Consider the following 19,844-nt stretch of genomic DNA (forward strand, 5'->3'; position numbering starts at 1 on the left):
CCAGAGCCTGGCTCTAGGCAGCTATTGTCGGTATGCTGTGATGGTGACAGGTCCAGAAATCGTGTCACAGGATAAACAGTTCAAAGAATTCAGAATGTTTAGACTGCTGAAGTCGAGATCAAGGTCAAGGAATGATCCTCTTCAGCTATAACTCCTGAATCAAATAGGACTCCTCCCTAATCCAGGTGTCTGAAAAAGTTATGAAGTCTTCATGGGCCATAGGAAAGGCCCAGTGTGCAAAAAAGAAGCTGGGAGACCACTGCTGCAGAAGGGTGTACTGCTTAAGTGAGGGTGTTCAGGTGACCTCAAGGCCCTCTTCCAATCCAGGGTCCTCCATCTGTAAGCACCTGGGGGCATTCTGAGCTCGAATGAAGGAGAGGGCGCAGGTGGGAGCGCATGACTTGTGTGGGCAAAGGCAGCTGGTTTAGCCAAGCACAGCCAAGCAACCTCAAGGACTTAAGAGAGGGACGGAGCCTTGCTCCGTGCTCAGCGATTCTGGGAACAGAGAGGGGGCGCTTAAAGCCAACAGATGGCGCCGGCTCACCTAGGCTGTGTGCCGGCTCGCTCGCTCCGGCTTCCCGGAGCCTTTCCCGGTTCAGCCCGAGGCGCGTAGCCGGCAGGAAGCCGGCCGGGCCCCCACCCCTCTGCGTGCCCCTCTCCGAGATGGCGGGCGGCCCTGCGGGGCAAGGCTCCAGCACGCACCTGGGGCCGCTTCCGCGGGCGTCCTCCCTGCCCCTTGGGGGGATTCGTCGAGTTGCCACAGCAGCCGGTGCCATGACATCGGCAGAGGGCAGCTTCGCCAGCACTGAAATATTCATGCCCTGAGCGCCCGGCCGGGCTCCGCGCGGCTCCCGGGGGTCGGAGCGGGGCCGGGTCCCGGGCCACTGCGATCTCTGCGCAAAGCGTGGAGGGGGTGGGCGGCGAGGCACTGCCGGGCGGGCGGGGGCTGGAGAGGAGGGAGAGAGGGAGCGAGCGTCAGGGGGCGGGGTCTGGGTGGCGGGGGCCGAGGGGGGCGGAGGAAGCGAGGGAAAGTTGATCGCGGACTTGAGCGGCGGCGGCAGCTAGGGAGAGAGGGGCGCGGGCTGTGTGGCGCGATGCTCGGGGAGAAGACGCGTCCGACGGCGGCAGGCCGCTGAACCAGGCGGGGCGGGGCAGCCCCGACATGGAGCGCGGGGTTGCGGAGCCTCGGGACGTTTGGGGCGCGCCTCGTCCGAGTCCGCGGCGCTTCTGAAGTTGCAGGCGGCCAGCGGCGGGCAGCCGGCCCAAGGGGACGCTGGAGCGGCCAGCGTGCCGCGGGTGAACCTTCGCGCCGGCGGCGAGACGCGGCGGTGGCCAGCAGCGGAGCAGGCGGCCCGTGGGGGCCGACCCGGAGGAGAGCAGAGCCGGAGGCGCTTCGCGGCGCTTCTCCGCACACGCACACGGTACCGAGAGCCGCGCACCGCCCCTTCCCTCCCCGCTTCCCTCGCCTTCTCCGCACCGTTCGCCCGCCGCGCGCGGGGAAAGTTGGAGCCGTGGGGTCGCGACCGCAGCCGCCGAACCACTTGTTCCCGGCACGGCCATCACCCGCGGCGAGCGCCCAGGGCCTCCTTCCATCCCCAGCCCCTGGCCCGGGGTCAGGCGCCCCGCTTGCAGCCAGCAGCCGGACGCGCGGCAACTTTGATTCCCGGGAACTCGAATTCCCGCCGGGTTGGCCTTGGGAGGACAGGCACTGCACTCCCCTCCCGGTTCCTGGACATTTGGTCGCTTTGCTCTCCGCGCCTTAGGGAGGGTCTGCTTGGGTCTGGGTTGGGGAGAATTTCGGCGGTAAAGAAGGCGTTGGGCTACCAATCCTGTCCCTTTCTGCGCCCTGGGTCCCCGTTTGGACAGTGGAATGGAGTGGGGCGCACCGCCACCGCGGGATGGGCATTGGCGCTGGAGGAAGCTACAGTTACGTAGCTCGCCCCTACCCTCATCACCTCTTGGTGGCCCTGAGAGACCCCAGAGGACCCCCGAAACCTTCCCAAGCCGATCCGGCTTTGGGGACACGCACCCCTCGCGGAGCAGGGAGCCTTGTGTGGCTTGCACTTCGCTTCCCCGGTCAGTCCCCTGGCAGGTCCACCACTGACGGTGCTGGCTGGCCCTGGAGGCCTGTGCTCGAGATTGCTGCCCCCCATCTCCCCTGCAGGTCAGCCTGGGACTCGGGCAAAGCCCGCGCATTCCAAGGTGGTGGAGGCATGAGCCGGTGAGCTCTCCGTGTCTTGGCTTCCCTGTGCCTTGCCTTCCCTAAGCGAGAACCTAGAGTCGCTGCCTCTGGGCTCCACGAGTAGAGATTCGGTGCCATCGCCTCTGGCCACCGCCCCACTGCGACCCCAACCCCCAGCCCTGGTGCTATCAGTGGCCTAGGGGGCTGGGGCAGGGGCGGAATTAGCCTTATGTGAATAGTAACACGCCCCTACGCTCCCCAGTTCTTCAGAAGGCAGGTCCTGGATCTCCTGCGTACTTTGCCCTCTCCGATGGGAGAGGCATTGACCCTTACGGTTCAGGCTATTGGCAGGAGCCCCCACCCCAGTGTATATTTCGAAATAAGCTGGAGAGGCATATAAGGATTGTGTGTGTGTGTGTGTGTGTGTGTGTGTGTCCCCACTGGCGCACTGGGTGCGTCAGACCCTTGCCTGGGTCAGGGTGGGCTTGATGAGCCATGTTTGAAGCCAGGTGCGAGGTGCTGATGAGTCAGCCCAGGGTGGGGACAGCTGGCTTGGTTAACATTTGGGTCGTGGTGCGTGGGTAGGCGCACTGCGGGCAGCTCCCGTGGGGGTGGGGGACTAGAGGTCGTTCTGCCCCTGGAGGGGCCAGGAGGGGGCCCCTCAGCTGGGAATAGGAATGCTTGGCACTGATTCCCTGGGGCTGGGGAGGGCCTGCGTGGCACAGAGTGTGAGTACTTCTTGGGCTGGAAAGGTGGCACTACAGAAGTCACTAGCGTGAGCCAGGTGGTAGAGGACAGTGGGGGAGTGGGAGGCCCCCAGCTGGCAGCCTGGCCTTATCTGGGCTGGGCCCCCTGCACACCTCTGTCTTGGCCTTCCTCATCCTGGAATAGCTGAGCTCCTCACATCTGCCCACTAAAGAGCTTGGTTGGGGGTTATGTTGGCAGATGGTTCTGTTGGCCTCCCAAAGAGCTCCCTCACCCAACAAGCTACCTTACCTACAATTTCACTATTTGACGTTCATTTCTTTGCACTTAATATTTTAAAGGGCATCTCACTGAAGTCCTTACTCTACCTGCACATGCTTCTTGGGGGTGTGGGCCTGGTGGAGCCTTGCTGCTCCAGCTGTGCCCTGCGGACATGGCATTAGCATGACCTGGGGGCTCGTTAGAAAGGCAGACTCCTCTGGCCCCTCCCAGAATTCCTGAATCAGGATGTGTGTTTGACAAGCTCCTTGAGTGATTTGTGTGCTCAGTCAAGTCTGTGAAGCTCTGCTCCACAAGACCTTCTAGGGAATGAGCATTTCGCAACTTCTTGGATCTGAAGGAGTGTCACACTAGGGCAGGGGATAAGAACACGAGTTTGAGAACATGACTGGAACTGCTTTTCCTGGACAGTCATGATAGGGTTGAGTAACAGTTCCCTGCTGACCCCTCAGGGCCGTCTTCTGCTAATGCCAGGAAGTGTCTGTGTCTGGGGGGGACCTTTAGACAGATCCAAGTAGCAGCTCAGCCTTCTGTGCAGTTAAAACGTGGCTGTGTGTGCTGCCTGTGGGCTGGTAGCAAGTGAGCACAGGGCAGGGGTTCTGGAAGCTGGATATGCTGCTCTTTCTCTAGATGGCCTGGGGCTGGGTTGGTGCTGTCTCTCAAAGGGAAGGAATGAGTAACTGTCCTGTGCTTCATCTGTCCCTCCCAGCTGGTGGAGTGCCCCACTGATCACGCCACTCAGCGGCCACAGGACTTACACAGAGGGAGCTGCCGAAATGCTAATTTGGGATAGCCCAAAGAGGGGAGGGTGCTGCCCAGGCTCCCTTCCTACCCCCAGCCTGGGGTTGGACATTCCACTTCTGCTGGGGACGAGGGGCACCCTGCACTCCAAGACAGGAAGATGATGCCAGGGCATGGTGGCTCCTTACCCCTGGGCCTTTTGCAGGGATAATGGTGACCATGAAGCCATCAGGCTGGCCTGAGAGTAGACTATAGAAGATTTGGCCCAGAGGCCTGGTGAGGCCACTGGTGTCACGGGTGACAGGTCATGGCATGTGCCCCAACCCCGCTGAAAGAGGACTGTTCCTCCCCTGAGCTGGCCTCCTGGACAGAAAGATGGGTGATCCTTCCAGGGTGCAGAGTGGCGAGGGAGCCGTGTGGGTCAGCACGGGTGTAGGCCTGACCAATGCTTTATCCTGATGTGAACCATTCCTTCATTCAGGAGTTCAAACATAGCTAAATGAAGAAAAGATTATTTTCCTGAACCCTCAGGTTTTAAAAAAATGTCCTGTTATAAAACATAAAGATTTTTTTTTAAAGGTTTTATTTATTTTCTTGACAGAGGAAGAGAGAGATCACAAGTAGGCAGAGAGGCAGGCAGAGAGAGAGGGGGAAGCAGAGTCCCTGCTGAGCAGAAAGCCCGATGCGGGGCTCAGTCCCAGGACCCCAAGATCATGACCTGAACCAAAGGCAGAGGCTTTAACCCACTGAGCCATCCAGGCGCCCCCATAAAGATGATTTTTAAAATTGCCTGAATTGCCTTCGAACTCCTTGGTTTCAAGCAATGATAGTGTTGTTTAAAAAAAAAAAAAATTTTTTTTTTTAAATTTTGAGGCTTGATTAGAATTTTTCTTGGCACCAGGACAATCCTCATTGTGTCGTTAATAGGTGAACAAGGCCATTCTCAGGTAGACTCTGCTAGATGGGCTCTTTGGGATGAGAGCGTTTTGCCTCCCATGAGAAAGGAGTGGGGATTGGAAGGGGTTTTGCTGTGCCCGAACGTCATGCACTTGTGTGTGTATTAGACATTGCTTGGGGAGTCCCCGGCCCTGGGAAGCCTTTACTGACTCCTCTCCAGCCTGGGCCTCCCTCCCTCACCTCCTTCCATGGTGCTTTTTACTACCCCGCGGGGGTCTGAGCCCTCGTCGGGACAGTGAGCTCCGGCAGCATGGGCTGTGTCTTAGTCCTCCTTGAATCCTCAGGGCCCCCCAGGCTGGTGGACTCCGGGACTCGGGGCTCGTTGACTGAATGGGCGATTGCCAGGTGATCATTCCATTGCCTTCTCTAGCCCCATTGTTAACTGGTGTGAATGCACTGAGCACGCAGTGTGCCCGTAACCAGTCTTCACTCCTCCTGTTGGTCACTTTCAGGTCTGGGCGGTTTTGTCTGTCTTGCTGTATCTTGGGCTTCAGCCGTCTGCCCTTGGAATGGAGGTCTCAAACCCATGTGCCTGCGGGGGGCTGGGAGGCAGACAAAGAGAACCGCAGTGCCAAATGTGGGATGACAGGGGGGCTCTGGAGCCTATGAGAACAGAAGAGCCCAGGCCCCGTAGGAAAAGGGGCCATGGTGGGCGGAACCCATCTCCCCAACGGAAGTCAGGATCATGGTTGCCCTGGGGTGTCACGCCCCGGGCTCAAGGTGTGCTTCCGGAGTGCTGGAAATTTCCGTGTCTTGAGTTGGATATCTGCAACAGTGGTGACTGATCATTTGGGCAGAAGAGTCGATTTAGAAAAATTGGAGCATTTATGGGCCACGTTTATTTTGGGTCAATATGAAAATGGCCTTATTGAATCCCACAGGGCAGAAAAATGCATATTGTTACCAACTTGATTGACCAGAAGGGTGTCTGTGAGAAACTTGGCATATTTAAGAAGTAGCCACATGGAGACAGCGTTCTAGGCTTTCACTGTGAAATTTAATCTGGCCCTGTCGCAGGGAATAGGGTCGGCTGCCGCTCCTCTGTGCTGGTCTGTATATTTGGGTCTTGGTGTTGGTGTGCCTGAGGCGTGGTCTCACACTAGCAGTGAATGTCCGTGTGGCTCAGGGTTTTGCCAAGGGGAGCGGGAATAGCAGATACCGTCCCCTGCCTCAGGGGCTTCAAGCTGTATCACTAAGAGGGACACGGCAGGCTCACGTTTGGCATTCATATTTTGTACACTTCCTTTGCATAGTCTACAACCTGTGCAAGCGTTGGTTATTATTATAAATGTGAAGTTGTTTCCTTCCTAATTTCCGTAAGGCATCTAGCTCAGAGGCGGACAGAGCTGGGATTGTAAACCAGTGTGTCCCCTCTTGAGCTCCGAAGCCTTGGTCTTCCATGTAGCTTCTCCTGGGTCTTAGTTTTCCCATCTGGTAAATGGGAATAATTTTCAATTACCTTGTAGGCTTGCTCTCAACATGAATAAGAAGAAAATTGTGTAGAAAGCCTTTTGTGCAGGGCCTGGCACAGAGCACACATGCAAAATGGAGTAGCTTTTATTATCCCTGTTGATTTAGTCATGGGTTAGGCACACCGTATTCTAGCCAAGAGGTGAGGCCCCCCCCCTTATTTTGAGAGCTTGACAATCTGTAAGTTCATAAATTGAATTCTGCCTAAAGGGGTGTGTGCGCGTGCGGTTGTGATTTTTAATTTTGAATTAGTTACTAACAACATTAAAACAACATCATTTTTGCATAAAAACCTAGATTTCTGGCATCTCTGACAGGACCTGGCAATGGTGGGTCTCTGCGCCCGACCGGCAGCTGCTGTTTGGTGCTGACTCGCAGCCGCCCCTTTTGTTTACTTGTGTTTTTATTTTAAAGAATTCCTTGAGGGTTATGTGTCTACAGGATAATCAGATCTTAGGTAGAAGTGGAGACCTTCCGCTGATGCATACCCCATGTGGATGAGATGCGTTCCCCGTGCCCTGGCAGGGGGCCGAATGCCCCCTTCCAGGCCGTGTCATCCTGCTCCAGAAGTGACCACTGTGCCCACATCACTCTGATTTCGGTCACACATCTGAGCTTTGCCTGAAGGCTACCTTTTAGACTTAGGTGAGTTTATGGCCTTCCGTTCTCCGCAGGCCCCACCACTCCCTATTACCTCACATTTGATCTGCCATGCTCATTTGCCCTCCATCCTGTCCCCTTTAGCCATTTGAGTGTGGAACCTCCATTCCAAGCCCTGGGAGGGTTCTTAGGAATTAGCTAGACTTGCCATGTGACAGGTGGGGAGACTGAGGCCCAGAGTTGGGGAATGGGGTAATTCTAGGCCCTCTCCCTGGCTGAGGGTGGTGGTCAGACAGGGGTCAAGCCCTGCTTCTCCTGCCCCAGCAGGAGGTGGGGGCACACCGTATTCTAGCCAAGAGGTGAGGTCCCCCCCAACTTAGACAGGCTTTCATCTCTCGGACCGTAGCAGCCCAGCACTTGGCCTGCAATCACAGTACCCAAGAGCCTCCCGCAGGCTGATCAGCCTACGAGGGAGGGAGCCTTTTCTGGCCCATGCCTTCCTGGAGATGCATCTTCCCCAAGGCAGGCTGATAGTGACGCTCCTTTTCTCTTTAAAGGCCATGCTCCATTTGGAGAGGACCTGAGATGCCATTTGTGACAAGCGCCCTGCGTACCACCTTGATTGTCTCTGTTTCTGAAAGAAGACTATAATTTGGGAGCCAGTGAAAGCAAGGGAGGGAGGGAAGCAGAGGAGGGAGCGAGAGCGGGAGGAAAGAGAGAGAAAAACCCCCAGGGTGGTTGGGACCATGTCTGAGTATCCATTTGTGTCACTGGTCCTGTCTACAAGGGATGTTGGCTTTTCCTGGCATCTAATTAGGAAACCAGTGGCAACAGAACTCTGAGCCAGACCTCTGTGCCCCTTCTGTGGAGGCCTGTGGCTTTGTATTCGATGGGGAATCTATGGATGGAATGCCACCAGGGAAACCAGTATATACTGGGGAGCGGAGTGGAAGGTCCTTCCAGACCCATCCTCCTTAATGTTTTAGGGTCTCACGTGCACTGCTGGGGGGCCTTGCATTCAGCCCCCTGGCCAACCAATATTCAGCATCACCAGCGTACCAGTCTCTACCTAGCTGCTGGGGGTTCACGCTGAGGACAGGCAGCAGAGCTGCTCAGGAGAAATAAAATGCGAGCCACAAACGCAAACCACAAGTGTGGCTTGAAATTTTCTCGTAGCCCCTTAAAAAAAGTTATAAGAAATAAGTGAAATTATTTTTGATGATCTATTTTCTTTAACCCAGTTCATCTAAAATATGTCCATTTCAACATGGGATCAAGGTAACAAATGATTATTCGTTATGTATCTTACATTGTTTTTTGATCCCAAGTCTTTGGCATCTAGTGTGTGTTTTGCAGCCAGAGCACATCTCAGCTTGAACTGGGTACATTCTGAGTGTTCATTGGCTGCCCGTGGCTAGTGGCGACTGCACTGAACTGGGGGAGAAAGTCAGGTAATAAAGACATACCCAAGGCATTGACAGATGGCTCTGGGGGTTCCAGAGAAGACAGAGGGGGCAATTGACATGCTAGAGGCAGAAAATAGGGTGGTTGGGGGAAGGCTCTTGGAGGATGGGAAGATGCGATCCATTCCCATGGACCTGAGCCCTGCCTGGCAGGGCTGGGGAGGGGTGGGGTGGAGTGGAAGGAGGAAGGGGTGCCCATGTGTCCACTGGCAGCCTTCCCGATCCCCTACAATGTGCCAAACACCAAGCTTTTTTTTTTTTTTAAGATTTTATTTATTTATTGGACAGAGAGAGGTCACAAGTAGGCAGAGAAGCAGGCAGAGAGAGAGGAGGAAGCAGGCTCCCTGCTGAGCAGAGAACCCGATGGGGGGCTCGATCCCAAGACCCTGGGATCATGACCAGAGCCGAAGGCAGAGGCTTTAACCCACTGAGCCACCCAGGCGCCCCGCCAAACACCAAGCTTAATGGATACTAATATTTTATTTATTTATTTTTATTTATTTATTTATTTTTTTTAAAGATTTTATTTATTTATTTGAAAGACGGAGATCACAAGTAGGCAGAGAGGCAGGCAGAGAGAGAGAGAGAGGGAAGCAGGCTTCCTGCGGAGCAGGGAGCCCGATGTGGGGCTCGATCCCAGGACCCCGAGATCATGACCCGAGCCAAAGGCAGCAGCCCAAACCACTGAGCCACCCAGGCGCCCCAGGATACTAATATTTTAGAAAAGCACTTTGTCTCTGGGGTGTGTATGTGTTTGTCCCCGCCTCCCCCTTCTCTGCACACTTTCCATGAGAAAGATAAGGAGTAAGTTCGTTGCTACTCCTTGCTTTTTATGCTGGGGAGTTTTCAGCACAAGGAGGGTGTCAGCCTGGAAAGCTGCTGCACTGCGGAGCATTAGGGATCATGTCCTCTGGGTAGAGGGCCCAGCCTGCCCAATGGAGGAGGGCTTGGATGCCAAGGGGTTGGTGTGCTCAAGAGACCTGAAGGCTTGTCTCCTCTCCTGGACTTGGGGTGGGAGGAGGGCTTGGAGGGGATCCTGGGGTTTTGAAGAAGGGCCCGTGAGTAGATTGCTCTGGGGCTGGGGTAGGGCAGACCTTCCTTGCTGTCTGGACTTCAGTTGTGATTGACCTGGGCCAGGGTGAACGTTCAGGCACCTACAGATCCAGACAGTGGATGTTAGATAAAGACTGGCTGGGCTGGGGCTGGTGCTGGGGCAAACTGCACATGCTCCCTCCTCCTCCGTCTGAAGGGGGCGCCACCACTCCCATTCTGGCCAGAGCTTGGCAAGCCAGAAGACAGGACAGGTATGGCCACAACTGACTTCCAAAATTATATAGAAGTGCAGATTTTAAAAAATGCATAATTTTGTTATTTTAAAGTTAGCAACTAATTAAAATATTTAAAGATACCATGAGGCCATTCATTCATTTATCAAATATAAATGGAGCCTTTACTGGGTGCCAGGCACTGTTCTAGGCCCGTGGGGCCCAGCAGTGACTCCTGACCTTGTGGAATGTGTATGGTAGGGAGGACCCTTCAGCAAGCTGCCTGTGGCCCACACGTGACCAGTCTATGTGTGACCTCTGTCATAGAGTTAGAGTGTCAGGACTGCTAGTAGTAAGTAGAAACACTGACTAAGCTTTTACTATGTGCTAGGCCCTTGTCTGAGCACTCCGTGAGATAGGCACTGTTGTTACTCTGATTTTACATATGAGAAAACAGAGGCACAGAGAGGTCAAGCACTTCACCCGAAGTCACACAGCAGGCAGGCAGTGGGGTAGAATGTGAGCAAGGCTGTCTGACTCCTTCATCTTCTGCCTATTCTTGGCCCCACACTGCCTTTGGAGAAGGCCAGAGCCAAATTCCTGACTATCCAGATGGGCATCCAAACTCAGAAAGGGCACGTGACCCACCTCAGGTCTGCACAGAGGTGGTGACGGGGCTGCATTCTCAGTCCAGCCTGTCTGGGCTTCACCTGTGACCGACCCTGCTCTGGGGTGGGACATTCAGGGGCCTACGGCACACAGGCATATGAGAGAGTGAGGCTGGGCAGTGAGTCTTGTGATTGAATCTCCACCCACACTTCCCCTGTGCTGTGGGCCGGGGTGGCCCACGAGCTACCCTCCGTGTTTTTGGCCCAGTGTTGTTCCTAGAGTGACCTCAGTTTGGATGCTGGTCCCAACCCGTGTAGTCTCCCTGGGGGACCATAGGGGACTCGTAGCTCTCCTGTATTGGCAAGTGCACAGGAACCGTGAGGCAGAGAGTTCCATGTGAACCGTGAAGCAAGACACCCCCAGTGAGTGTTGAAGACTTCCGTCACAGTCCTTGTGCAGATTCAAGGGCTCCAATTCTCTGAGCGACGGTTTACTCATCTGTGAAGGAGGGGGGGAAATCCTTGGGGCCAGGCTACCACACTCAGGGAGTAGGGATTCTCGAGAGATGCATGGACATGCTTGTCAGAATGTATCGTGATATATAGAACCTGTAATCAATCAGTCGATCAATATTTATTAGTTATCACTATGTATGAATGACTTACACTATGGGGGAATTCACGAGATATATGCAGATAGCTATTGAAATAACAAGAAAATCTCTAAACCCAATATCAGCGTCTTTGAATGGCTCAATGACCTGTGTCCCCTCCCCCGTCACTTTGATACCCATCTCTTGGGTATTGACTAAGCCTGTCCTGTTTGCAGGACACACCGCAAGGCACACTCACGTACAGAAGTGGAGAAGGCATGGCTCTTCCCTCCCATGGGCTGTCACCCTCGTCCAGGTACTGGATCTGGGACAGCCGATTCTGTGTGAGTGGGTGAGAGGGGAGGGGCCTGTAGCTCCATTTGGAAATTTTAGCATCTCGAGCCTAGCTCCGCCAAGGTGTTCCTTCTGTGCTCTTCCTCCAATGAGGAAGCATTTTTTTTTTTTTCACAAAACATTTTATTCCCTGAGTACCCACTTCCCAGTGATCATTCTGCTGTCTGGGGTCCCCCCACCCCGTCCCCACGTCCCAAGCACTACTCCAATGCCTCGGAAGCCCAGACCCCAGAGCTCTTCCACTTGGGGGCTGAGTTTGCACAGGAATGGCTGCACCCTTACAAGAAGACGGGAAGGACATGGGGTATAGACTGGGGATTGCCGCAGGCCAGACTTGCCATGCGGCTTGACCTGCCAAGCTGAGCCCGAGGGCTGTTGGAAACTGGAGCTCGGGCCGGAAGAAGGGAGCCCATGAATAATACAGCGGGATGGAGGCTGTTAACTAGGTGACCTGGTTGCACCTGTGCGTTTCACAGCTTCCCCAGGCTGGGCCGTGGAGGGCTGGGGGTGTCAGGGAGGGCAAAGGGAAATGGGAAGGGCCAGCTGAAGACACAGCTTCTCTGTTTCCCTTTCATTGGTCCAGCTCACAGGGCTTTGTATGAATAGCTCCCTCTCATTCTCACTTGGACCCAGATGGCCTGGGCTGGGTGTGTGTGCGTGTGTGCTTGTGTCCTTACACACAGGTGTGCTGAAGTTCTGCACCTGGACACTCCCCCGAAGTGGCTGCTCCGAAGGGTGGGCCGTCTCTCGTGCCCTGCCCCCATGCCTGGTTTCCAGTTGTCTGCTACACCGGGCATCAGGCTGCCCCCTGTCTCCATCATGGATGTGCTGTGTCACCTTTCCCAGGGTGGCCCCCTCTCGGGGCTCCTGGTTATTGTGGACACGAGATGGTTCTGTCTCCCTGAGCTTTGGCCTCCACCAAGGGAAGTGCTGTTTGATGTAAGGAAGTGCTATTTGATGTAAGTTGGGGGGGCGGGTAAGTCTGACTTTATCTTCAAATGCTGCGGGGTCTGTCATTTTAAGTGTTTGTCACTGGATCTGGCTACAGCTACCACACCTGGCACAGGGGAGCCTCTGGACCCCATACCTTCCAGGAAAACAAAGAACGTCTCTGGCAGGATGAAGGCCTCTTCCAAACAGAGCAAAGGGCGTGTGCTTATACTGTAGCAGGAGAGCTCAAAGGCGGATTCACAAAGAAACTGGTTGTAGGATGTGTCACGTGCAGGGTGGAGAGTCTGAGATGGTAGCATTCGTTCCTGGAGGAGGCTGGCTTTGCCTCCAGATGAGCCATTTCCAGACCCCTGGCCTGGGGGGTGGGAAGCAGAGGACCCTTGGCCAGTGCCTAGAAGGGGAACAGGGGCCCCCCCAGCCAGCACCTTCTCTTTGTCCTGAGTGTGGTCTGCAGGGGTCAGACCTCTGAGGAGGTCCCAGGCCCTCCTCCACGGCCTAGGGATGGAACCTGCCCCCAAATCCACCCTTTGGCCCCAGCTGGCTTCCCCAGGCTTACAAGTCCAGGCCCAGAGAGGCCAGGCCTGCCTGCTGTTCTTCAGTTGTAGAATGGGGCCTTCAAGACGTCACACACCTCATCCCTGTCCACATATGCATAGACGCATTTGCAATCTTGGAAGAGATGGGGAGCCTCTCTCCATTTGTGCTGTGTCTGGGTGGTGTAGCTGGGGCTCCAGACCCCAGGCCTCATCGGTGGGCCCATTGCTGAAACAAGGGAAGTGTTTCTGAGCCCAGATACCCAGGGTCGATTCCTGGCTCTTCCAATTCTTAGCTGTGTGGCCTTAGGCAACTTAATCATTTTTTTTCTTCGGTTTTCTATCTGGAAAATCAGGATAACAGCAGTACCTACTTCACAGTGTTACTGGAAGGACTAAATGAGTTACTGCATGTAAAATCCTTAGAAAAAGTGTCTGCACATAGTAATTGCTCAACAAATACTGTCAGTATGTGTTTTTATGCTGTTGTTATACTCACCTATTAGGTATTATGATGCTCCTGTTATTCTCAGCTCCTACATTCTGCAGGTCACCTGGGGGTCATGCAGGTCGCCTGGGGGTGCCAGGAGTAGCTATCATACTTATGAGAAAGGCTCTGTAGGTTCAAAGGAGGTGGGGGAAGTGGGCAGTCATAGGAGGCTTCATGGAGGAGGAGGCCCCCTTGGCGAGACTGTGACTTCTCTCTGTGCCCACTGGCATTGTGTTCCCATGGTAGGCAAACACAAAGAGAGGCAGGGCAGTGTAGTGGGGAGTAGCCCTGATGGTGCCAATCCAACTGGGACTTTTCTTAGTCAACTTTTTAATTGAAATATAACACATACAGAAAGGTGTGCAAATCATACAGCTGGGAATACTGCAGAGTGACCACTCCCATGTAACTTCTCCCCAAACCAAAAAACCAAAACCAAAACCAAAATAGAAAAACAAAAACATCCAAAGCCATCTCCCTGTCATTAGTCCCCAAATGCAACTCTTAGCCTGATTTCTAATATCATATGTTCATTTCATCTGTGTTGTCCCTCTAGTCTGCAGGTAATCAGGCAGTATATTCTCTTTGTGAGGTTTTCTCTCATTTAATTTATTTGTGAGTTTTATCCTGTTGTCTATACTTACACCCATTCATTCTCAGTGTTCTATGGTATTCCATTGTATGAATAATCCACTGTTTATCCATTCTACTCTTTATGGGCAACTGGGTTGCTTCCAGTCTTTGGCTGATATAGGAAAGGCTGTTATGATTGTTTGTTATGTGTCTTTTGACATACGCATATGTGTATGAAGTTTTGTTGGGCGTGTTTGTCCTTGTACCGATACAAACTTTACAGTGTAATTCCTATAGCTTTATACATGTAGTCTGGATATCTGGCAGTGTAAATCCTCTAGCCTTCTTCTTCTTCAGCATTTTTATTTACTTTTTGTTCTTTGTATTTCTATATAAGCTTTAGAATGGCCACAGAATCCCTGCTGAGATTTGATTGAGACTGCATCAAAAATAGGTAGGTCAATTTGAGGAAAATTGACATTGTGACAATATTGACTTTTCTGATCCACAGACAAGATAAGCTCATCCGTTGACCTGGGTCCTAATAAATTTCTTTGAAGAAGGCTTTTTAATTGTCTGCATAGAGGCTTTACACTTCTTTAACTAGATTGATTTCTATCTGTTTTTTGTTTTCTTTAATCCTATAAAAATTTATATTTAGAGATTTTTTTCATTTCTAATTATTTCTGGCATGTGGACATACAACTGATTTTTACAATATTGCCCCGAATCCAACAATCTTTGCTAAATTTACTTATTTGTTCTGATTGTTTGTTGAATTTTTTTGTTTTTTAACATATACAACCATGTTTTCTAGAAAGAACCATGTTTTCCTTCCTTTCTGATGCTTTTTTTTTCTTGTCTTATTGCAATGGCTAGGACTTTCAACACAATATTGAATAGAACTGGTGACAGTGGGCATGTTTATTTTGATTCTGGCATTGAGGAGAAAGTTTTCAATATTCTACCATTAAGTGTGATGTTTGCTGTAGGTTTTTTGTTGATGTCATTTATCAAATTAGGGAAATTTTCTTCTATTATTTTTTTTTCACAAAATTGTGGTAAAATATTCTTGACACAAACTTTACCATTTTAATTGTTTCTAAGTGTACAATTCAGTGGTATTAAGTAAGTTCACCAAGTTGTGTAACAATCATCACCATCCATTTCTAAACCTTTTATCATCCCAAACAGTAACTCAACTCTCTACCATTTAAATAATAACTCTCCATTCAGTCCCCATCCCAGCCCCTAGTAATCTCTATTTTATTTTCTGTCTATACAAATTTGCCTATTCTAGGTATCTCATATGAGCAGAATCATACAATATTTGTCCTTTTGTTTCAGGCTTATTTCACTTGACATAATGTTTTCAGAATTCATCCATGTTGTAGCATAAATCGGAGTTTCATTTCTATTCAAGGCTGACTGTTGTCCAATTGTATGTGTATGTACACCATGCTTTATTTATCCATTTATCTGTGGACAGGCATTTGGAATGTTTCTACTTCTGGTTACTGTGTAAATGTTGCTATGAACATTGGTGTATAAGTATCTGTTTGAGTCTCTGCCACCAATTTGTTTGAGTATATCAAAGAGTGGAATTCCTGGATTGTGTGGTAATTCTATATTCGATTTTCTTGAGAACTCCCATACTGTTTGCTACAGCAGCTGCTCAATTGTATTCCCAACAGGAGTGCATAAGAGTTAAAATTTCTCTGAATCTTTGCCAACACTTTTTAAAAAAAGATTTTATTTATTTATTTGAGAGAGAGAGAGAGAGCATAAGCAGGGGGAGCAGCAGAGGGAGCGTGAGAAGCAGGCTCCCGCTGAGCAGGGAGCCAGATGTGGGACTCCATCCCAGGATCCTGGGATCATGACCTGAGCCAAAGGCAGATGCTTAACCAACTGAGCCACTCAGGTGCCCCTTATTTTTTGATGATAGCTATCCCGATGGGTTCTAAGTGGTATCTCATCATGGTTTGATTTGCATTTCCCCAATGGGTAACAATGTAAATATCTTTTCATGTGCTTATTGGACATTTGTATATCTTCTATGGAGAAATATAAGTCCTTTGCCTATTTTTGAATTGGGTTGTTTGTGATGTGGTTGTTACTGAGTTGTAGGAGGTTTTCATGTGTTCTGGAAGTTAATCCATTAGCAGGTATATGATTTGCAAATATTTTCTCCCGATTCCATAGGTTGCCTTTTTCACTCTGTTTTTGGATGCACAAAAGTTTCTCAGTTTTGATGAAGTCTGACTTACCTTTTTTATTCTTACCCCTGCTTTCAGTGTCACAGCCAAGAAATCATTGCCAAATCCAATGTCATGAAGATTTTCCCCTAAGAAGTTTATAGTTTTAGTTCTTATTTTTAGGTTTTTGATTGGTTTTTAGTTAATTTTTTAAAAAGATTTTATTTACTTATTTGACAGAGAGAGACACAGCGAGAGAGGGAACACAAGCAAGGGGGAGTGAGAGAGGGAGAAGCAGGCTTCCCGCTGAGCAAGGGTTCCATCCTAAGACCCGGGGATCATGACCGGAGCCAAAGGCAGACACTTAAAGACTGAGTCACCCAGGTGCCCATATTTTTAGTTAATTTTTATATATGGTATAAGTAAAGACTCCAACTTGATTCTTTTGCATGTGGATATCCAGTTTTCCTTGCATCATTTGTTGGAAGTACTGTCCTTTCCCCCAGTGAAGACTCCTCACACCCCTGTTGAAAATATATTAGCCTTGTGTGCAATGGCTGATTGCTGGGCTCTCAGTTCCTTTCCATCAGTCTATAGTCCTGTCCTTACATCAGTACTATACTATTTTGATTCCTGTAGCTTCATAGCAAGTTTTGAAATCAGGAAGTGTATGTATTCTAACTCTGTTCTTCTTTTTTAAGATTATTTTGGTTATTAAGGGATCTTTTGAGATTCTGTATAAATCTCAGGATGGGTTTTCTACTTCTGCAAAAAAAAAATCACCGTTAGGATTTTGATAGGGGTCGCATTAAATTTGTAGAGTGCTTTGGGTGGTATCATATCTTAACAATATCAAGTCTTAGAGTTCATGAACATGGAATGTCTTCCACCTCTTTATGTCTACTTTAATTTCTCTCAACAATGTTTTATAGTTTTCAGTGTACAAGTCATTTGCCTCCTTGGTTAAATTTATTCCTATTTTCTTTCTTTCTTTCTTTCTTTCTTTCTTTCTTTCTTTCTTTCTTTCTTTCTTTCTTTCTTTTTTTTTTTTTAGTAGCTTGGTCTGTTCTTTTTTTTTAATTTTTAGATTTTTTAAAATTTATATATTTGACAGATAGAGATCACAAGTAGGCAGACAGGCAGGCAGAGAGAGAGGAGGAAGCAGGCTCCCTGCTGAGCAGAGAGCCCGATGCAGGGCTCGATCCCAGAACCCTGAGACCATGACCCAAGCCGAAGGCAGAGGCTTAACCCACAGAGCCACCCAGGCACCCCTCTATTTTTTTCCTTTTTGATGCTCTTGTCAATGGAATTGCTTTTGCAGATTTCTCTTCAGATTACTTACTGCTAGTATATAGAAATGCAACTGATTTTTACGTGTTGATCTTGTCTCTTGCAACTTTGCTGAATTAGTCATTAGCTTTAACAGCATTTTAATGGCATCTTTGGAGTTTTCATCTGTGAATGGAGATTACTCTTTCCTTTCCAGTTTGGAGTTGGAAATTTCTTGCCTAATTACTCTGACTAGAACTTTCAGTATGATGTTGAATGGACATGGTAATAGCAGGCATCTCTGTTTTCTTCCTGATCTTAAGTCTTCAAACATTTAGTGTGACGTTAGCTGTCTGTTTTCCACAGATGGCCTCTTCTGTTCCTTTCTGCTTAGAGTTTTATCATAAATGTGCATGGAATTTTATCAAATGCATTTTTGCATCCATTGCAATGAACATACATGTTTTCTTCTTTGTGGTGAATGACATGGATTGACTTTCAAAAGTTAACCAACCTTGCATTCCTGGAATAAATCCAACTATGTCATAATATATTATTCTTTTCATAATCCTTTGGCTGCTAATAGAAAAGCTACAAGAGCGTTTTATTTTGACTATATTTTGCATGGTATATGTGAACTCTTAATATTCTGCTTAAGATTTTTTTAAATCTGTTCATGAAAGAGATCAATCTGTGATTTTCCTTTCTTATGATATTCTTGTCAGATTATGTCATGAAATTATACTTCCCTCATGATATAAATTGGAAACTGTTACTTCTTTTTTTGTTTTTCTGTGTTGAGTTTGGATAAGATTTGTGTAGGGTTTTTTTTTTTAACTTAAATGTTTTAGAAAAATTTAATAGAGAAACCATATGAACTTAGATTTCTTAGTGGAAAGGTTTTTGATTACAGTTTCAATTTAGAAATAGGATTATTTATATTTCTATGTTTTTGTGTGTCAGTTTTAATAAATTGTATTTTTGAGGACATTCATTTTATATAAATGTTTTAATGAATTGATAGAAAGATATTTGTAGTATCTTCTTAATTGTTCTCTTACCATCTTTGCACTCTCTTTACTATCTATAGTGATACTTTCTTTTTCATTCATGATACTGGTAACGTGTCTTCTTTTGTTTTCTTTAGTATATTGCTGATCACTAGATTCATCAATTTCATCAGTCTTTTCAAAGAATTGCTTTTATTTTTCCTGATCTTTGCCTATTTAATTTTGGTTTTATTTCATTAATTTCTTTTCTTATTGAAAATGTTTTCATCTCCTTTGGGGTGAAAGGAGATGAAAAAATTCTACTCTCTTTGGGTTTAGTTTAGTTTACTTCTTAATTCTTTTTTGAATTAGATGCATAGATGATTGCTTTTAAGATTTTTTTCTTTTCTAAAATCTGAATTAAAGGGTGTAAATTTTCCTTTAAGTACAACATTTGTATGTCCTATGTTCATTATGGTCTGGTCCAAAATATTTTCTAATTTCTGTTGTAGTTTCTTCTTTGATTTATGAGTTTTATTCTGTTTTGTTTAGAAGTGCATTGCTTCATTTCCAAACATTTGGGGGATTTCCTCATTTTTTTTTTCTTGGTTGTTTTTGAGCTTAATCTTCTATGACCAAACAACATACTTTGAATTATTTCATTTCTTTGAAAGATATTAGAAGTTAGTTTATGGACCGGCATGGTGGATTTTGCTAAGTTTTCCATCAGCTCACAGGAAGAGTGTTTATTCTGCTACTGTGTGCAGTGTTTAATTTTGTCAATGAGGTCAGATATGTAAATGTCTAGATGCTGGTATCCTTATTGATTTTTTTTCTGCTCTTTCCATCAATTTTTGAGAAGGATGCATTGAAGTCTTCCATTGTGATTGTGGGTTTGTCTGTTCCTCTTTCTAGTTTTGTCAATTTTTGCTTTGTGTATTTTAAGCTATGTTATCAGGCAAGTAAAAATTTAGAATTCGATTATCTTCCTACTTTCCTTATCTTCAGCTGCTTTCTTGGTGGATTTACCCTTTGATTATGTTGAAATGTCTGTCTTTGAAATATCTATCTTCATCTCTGGTAATCTTTGGTAACTTTTCCCTTATTTTGCTTTCAGTGCTTATGTGTCCTTATATTCAAGGCGTATCACTTACAAGCATAATGTAGTATTTTAAAATCCAGTCTGATTATCTTTGTCTTTTAAACATTTTATTTTATTTTAAATTTTTAAAAGATTTTATGTATCTGAGAGAGTGTGTAAGAGAGCAGTAGCAGTGGGGAGGGATAGATGGAGAAGCAGACTCCCTGCTGAGCAGGGAGCCCAACGTGGGACCCTGGGCCCATGTATGTAGCCCCTATTTGATAACTCTAATATCTGGGTTACCTGTGGACTTGTTTCTTTTATTTATTTATTTATTTATTTATTTATTTATTTATTTATTTATTTTAAAGATTTTATTTATTTATTTGACAGACAGAGATCACAAGTAGGCAGAGAGGCAGGCAGAGACAGAGAGATGAGGAAGCAGGCTCTCCGCAGAGCTGACAGCCCGATGTGGGGCTCGATCCCAGGACCCTGGGATCATGACCTGAGCCGAAAGCAGAGGCTTTAACCCACTGAGCCACC

At 48.4% G+C, this 19,844-nt stretch overlaps 1 protein-coding gene across 2 annotated transcripts in view; it reads left to right on the forward strand.

Moving 5' to 3' along the window:
* Positions 1-1,048: 1,048 nt before the first annotated feature.
* CDH23 (cadherin related 23) overlaps positions 1,049-19,844 on the forward strand; it is a 396,562-nt gene continuing 377,766 nt past the window's right edge. For both annotated transcript variants that reach the window (XM_082715700.1, XM_082715699.1), the window contains exon 1: positions 1,049-1,421. The gene's annotated coding sequence lies outside the window, so the exon portion shown is untranslated. The remainder of the gene's footprint in view (positions 1,422-19,844) is intronic.

The sequence above is a fragment of the Mustela nivalis genome (assembly GCF_964662115.1).
Source record: "Mustela nivalis genome assembly, chromosome: 2".
In the NCBI taxonomy this organism is placed as follows: domain Eukaryota; kingdom Metazoa; phylum Chordata; class Mammalia; order Carnivora; family Mustelidae; genus Mustela; species Mustela nivalis.